Source organism: Mytilus trossulus, chromosome 5, assembly GCF_036588685.1.
Source record: "Mytilus trossulus isolate FHL-02 chromosome 5, PNRI_Mtr1.1.1.hap1, whole genome shotgun sequence".
NCBI classification, from domain to species: domain Eukaryota; kingdom Metazoa; phylum Mollusca; class Bivalvia; order Mytilida; family Mytilidae; genus Mytilus; species Mytilus trossulus.
In genome coordinates this window covers 40153779-40159493 of record NC_086377.1, presented here as the reverse complement: position 1 = coordinate 40159493, position 5715 = coordinate 40153779, and the positions used below count along the sequence as shown (strand labels likewise).

Genomic DNA, 5715 nt, shown 5'->3' with positions numbered 1-5715 from the left:
ATGAGCAACACCGTACATATACACTGTGAAGAATGATGTAATAGTACGCAACTAGATAACATGTAGCGCAACTTACACCATAATAGAAAAAAAAGTTTGTCTTTTGATGAAATAAGTAAAATAGCAATTATCAATATTTTTGCCCGAATTATTTCGCCTTTAGTGCATGTAAGGTAAGCCAACATTAGTCTTAGAATGAAAAAAAATGTTTGGTAAATATTATTCTATAAGAGTGTGTATTAAAACACACGTGCGTTAGTAAATATCAGAACTTTATTTAATGTCTAAAATTTGAGTCAATATCCAACTTGATTGAAATCTTGAAGAAGTCTGAAAAGGTAATAGAAACACAATGTCAGTATTCACAATAACATGTATATGTATATTTAATTCAGAAGTAATCATGTTTGACCCAATAATAACAAAACTGTAAACGGAACAAATGATTGTTGGTACACGTTCCCGTCTGTCATACCAAATTTTAAACCTGGCACCTTTTGTTAGCTATTATAAGTGTGTGTTTCTGTCCCATATATTCTCCCATTTATTTGTTTTGTAGTCCTATCATGTAATGAATTCATTTTAATATTATATTTAACATTGCAATAAAAGCGGGAGGTTTTGCATACCACAAAACCAGGATGAACCCACCATTTTTTATTATTAAAATGTACTGTACCAAGTCAGGAAAATTGCCATTATTTTATTGTAGTTCGTTTCGGTGTGTGTTACATTGTTATGTTGTGTTTATGGTGTGTCGTAGTTCTCCTCTCATATATGATGTGTTTCCCTAAGTTTTAGTTTATAACCCGGATTTAGTTTTTCGCTCAATCGATTGACGAATTTTAGTGGAATACTACTGTGGCCTTTATGTGACAAAACTTCTTGGTTTTAATAAACGCTACAGTGAATGTCAGATATCAAGACGAATATTTTTACGTTTAAGTCCCCTTTTTTCAAATAAGATTAATGATCTAGCATGAGTGATATGTCGGGCATCACAGGCGTACCAAGATCTATTTTAATTTACTGTAACAAAACACATTCACGGGATTTAGAAGATCATTTGCCTAAGTATTTGCAATTTTATCATGGAAAGTTTGATTTATAGTTAACATGGTTTAAGTGAAAATTGCAAGCACTCTACAATGATCTACGAAGAATAGCTTTGTACGTCAATATTCAACTTGGCTTTTGAAATGCAACATACTAAAAAGGGGTTATGTTCGTGGAATGTATCATAATGTTCGCTGATTTTCGCGAATAGAACAAAATCGTTTAAATATATTCCGCCAATTTAAAAGTGTACATGCAAAGGTATTGATCAATATTTTGAATCCGCAAAATGATAACTGCCATAATATCGTTTTTCAATGAAAATCGCGACATTTTACACCCGGGAAAAATACCCCACTAAACTGTATACGGCTATCAATTTTTAATATAATTGAGAACACATTGATTGGCCATCACGTTTATATTACTATGAGATTGTTGTGTAATTTTTTATTATATTTTTGTTGTTTTTTGTTTGTTTTTACACCCCTCCCCACACATCTTCATTATTATCATGGATTCATTATACAACACAAAGTGGCCATACCTTAATAAACTTTTCATTTATCCAGTTGCACACGTAACACTGGAATGGCCATCTTGTATCGACTTAAGGATCCTGAAATTAAAATAAATGAGTATGAAATATTTACTTTTTTCCTAATCATACATCGGAAGGAAAGATATTAAATTAAAGCCGTCTTGTGGATAGTTGTCTCATCGGCAATCATACCACATCTTCTTTTTTTATATTAGAGAAATCTTTTTAATATCATTATTTTAAAGGACAAAATGCTAGTCCTATGATGATGGTCTTATCTCTTAATTACTTGAGATAATCTGCTGCTAGGTTCGTCTAACAAAAACTGTATGAAATGTTTTTCAAATGGTTTAACCTTTTATTACTTTTCAAGGTTGGTATTTTTCTTCTGATTGTTTCTTTCATATGTCTGTTCCCATTTTTTTTTCAGGAAAGTGCAAAATGAAACGGCGACGACTACCAATTGTCTTATAACATTAAATTCGGGGGCGTTAACATTTTGTGCGAATTTTGTTCGGATTTTTAAGATATTTTTTTTCTGTCTATTTTGTGTTTCGTTTACCTAATATTTCTATTCAATAAACGTATACGTTTTAAAATATGATGGAATAACCTTTGTTTACAAAATTTCATATATTATTCTATTAGTATTGCAGTTTATACAAAGATACCAAAATATATGTATTTCAATGATGTCAGTGTCATTTGTAATAGCAATCGGCTAAATAGTTTGCCTAATGTTTAATTCAATTTGAATGATAATTACATGATAAAATAAAATATGGTTTCCTTAGTTTAGGTTATTAGAGCAAGCGATACGTTGCTGTAATTAAACTTACGATGTACAAGCAAGGCCGCAGAAATAAGTATGGGAGATATGTAATTTCGGGCATTCGGCAACACATGTATCATGAGTCATGCCTGGATTACAGGCAATCCATTGTGTTATCTCGTGTATTGCCAATTCTCTGCCAAAAGAATCCACTGAAATAAACAGAAGTCGTTAGTTATTTATTCTTATTATATATCAGGCTTAGCTTCAAAGACAGTTTTTTTGGAACTGATAAATGATATAGTTGATAACATAGCAATTTTCACTGAACTATTTTACATTATTGTTAGGGTCCACCTAAAATCCATCCATAGAGTTGAATTTACCAATAGTTTGATAACATATAGCTGGTATACGGCTATGTTTTCCCGTTGGTCAGGTTATTGTCTCTTTGATAATTCCCCATTCTCAAAAGCATCTGTTGTTGTTTTTTGTTTAAGTTCGTTCTTTGTTGTACTGCCTTATACTTTTTGTTTCAATTGTTGTGTTTGCCTATTCTGAATAATTGATGTTCTCATGATGGCATAGACTGCGGTTGAATTAAAACGATAAAAGAGACCAATTAAAGGCAACAGTAGTAAACCGCTGTTCAAAACTCATAAATCCATGGACAAAAAAACTAAATCGGGGTAACAAACTAAAACTGAGGGAAACGCATTAAATATAAGAGGAGAACAACGACACGAAATTAAAATAAAACATAATTCTCTCATTTTTGTCAAGCATTTGTTGCATTGTAGTACTAAAAGGATGATTGTGTACGAGCAAACAAACACAGTCTTTGTTATGTTGGTAAATATAAAGGTAGGCAATATAACCAATAAATAAACTTATCATAGAAACCAGGACTAAATTTTGTATATCGCCAGACGCGCGTTTCGTCTACAAAAGTCTCATTAGTGACGCTCGAATCCAAAAATGTTAAGACAACGGTCCACCAAAGTTTTCACTTAATAGTTGTAGCATTTAACATAACAATATAAGAATACTCACAGAGAAACCGCTTTGACGGTGTGGTAAAGACAAATGGTAACATTACCAGAAAAACAAAGAGATATCTCATCTTGCCTCTGTAAGTAAACAAGATAAAAAATCTAAAAAAAAAGAAAGCACCACTTTTAATAATTTCAAGCGTTCGAAGCACTTTTCTGGATTTGCCTTCATCAGGAACCATCAAACCCAAACATTTGAAACCAGAGGATGTATAAGAACCGAAACCGTTGAAAAGCTATACGTCAAAAATACATAAAATTAATAGCCAAATTCTTCTAAAGTCAACTTTGCCTGAGGGATTTGAAACCATAGTTTCTTAATAATTTCAAAATTTATAAACGGACAATTTTAAAAACGTTTTGTAAATCATGTCAGTACCGAAGTACTGACTACTGACCTGATGATACCATCGGGTCCACTAGCAGAGGTATCAACCCAGTATTGTAAAACAAAATTAAACTACACGATAATATATAATATAAAAAGTCACATAGCAAGTAAATATAATAAAACGCCCAGAGAAACTGTTTGATTGTAATTATTCAATTCCATTAAGAAGTCTAGAAAGGTTTGAATAAACAGAGATGTAAACAATATTACCAACTCTTAACTATGAGATACATGTACAATTAATAAACACATCATATATACCAGGACCAAATTTTGTATATACGCCAGACGTGCGTTTCGTCTACAAAAGACCTATCCGTGACGCTCGAATCCAAAAGAGTTAAAAAAAAAAAAGGCCAAAAAAAGTATGAAGTTGAAGATCATTGAGGACCAAAACTCATAAAAATGTTGCCAAATACAGCTAAGGTAATCAATGTCTGATGTAGAAAAGCCTCAGTATTTCAAAAAATTCAAAATGTTGTAAACAGTTAATTTATAAATATAACATATAGCAATGATAAGTCATGTCAGCACAAAAAGTGCTGACTACTGGGCTTGTGATACCCTCGGGGGGAAATAAATCTCCACCAGTTGTGGCATCGACCCAGTGGTTGTAAATAAACTCATCATAGATACCAGGATCAAATTTTGTATATACGCCAGACGCGCGTTTCGTCTACAAAAGACTCATCATTGACGCTCGAATCCAAAAAAGTTAAAAAGGTCAAATAAAGTATAAAGGTGAAGAGCATTGAGGACCAAAATTCCTAAAACATGTTGCCAAATACAGCTTAGGTAATCTATGCCTTGTGATACCCCCCGGGGGGGGGGGGGGGGGTGATAAATCTCGACCAGCAGTGGCAATGTACTGGGTTTTTTAATGTTATTTTTGAATATGATGTTTTGGTCTGTAATGGAATTGTTTTCTTACCTCTTATCTGTTATAATCCTTAAACGTTGTATGTTACACTCGTGTTGTGTGCCTTTATCAATACATGATAAGGACAGAACATGTTGATTTAATAAATTGTAAAGGCAAAACAAATCAACGGTTTGTATCCGGCCTTCCATTCATAACGATTTATTTGTATATAAATGTGCATTTATTTATTTCTATTAACATTAGACATCATTCTAAATAATAAATTATACTATATTATCAACAAGACAAAAAGAAAGAAATAATTGTCGGATTTTTTTTTGAAGTTCACCTCTAACAGGGTTAAAAAAAGGGACGAAAGCTTTAACATGTTTAAGAGGGTCATTAAAAAACCCATCAGTCGAAAACAAACTGACATGGCCATTTAAAAAAAAATGTTCACTAAACATAACATAATAAATTAAAAACAAACTAGACCACATAATAATAAACGCACTGAATAGAAACAATCAGTTTAAGTATGTACTTCATGATCATTTAAATAGTAATTCTCAATTTGAAAATATATTGTATCATTTCACAGATTTAAGTCAATTCCCTGTGTTTCATAAGTCTAGCGCACAATAACCACACTGACAAATGTTCCGTCAAGAAGCAATACAAACATGTATCAAAAACAAAACAAGGAGAAATGTGTTACCCGAGCCCTGCCATATTATTGAGACGCAACTGCTATATGACATATCTTAACATCCTTGTCTTTCTAATATTCAGAATTTGAGCGTTCTTAATGGAGTTTAACCTGAAAAGCTCTTGACCGAATACAAAATTATTAAGTTTTTTCATAATTAATATGATTGTGTCGTAATAGCAATTTGGCCTACCGCGTACGAGGGTAACAACAGTATTGTTAATAGTAAGCCAATAATATTATCAAACGCTTTCATAGTTGGTGCGTTGCGAAAAATAAGAAATTATTGATGAAAAAAACCGAGCGAGCATAATATGAGGACTGCTTGCAAT

General features: G+C 32.2%; 1 long non-coding RNA gene across 1 annotated transcript; it reads right to left on the bottom strand.

The window, feature by feature from the left end:
• Positions 1 to 259: 259 nt before the first annotated feature.
• Positions 260 to 4818, bottom strand: LOC134719642 (uncharacterized). Its single transcript, XR_010107643.1, has 5 exons — positions 4744 to 4818; positions 3423 to 3499; positions 2437 to 2581; positions 1604 to 1675; positions 260 to 330 (listed from the first exon to the last, which is right to left on the bottom strand). It is a non-coding gene; the product is annotated as an uncharacterized LOC134719642 (long non-coding RNA).
• Positions 4819 to 5715: the final 897 nt, after the last annotated feature.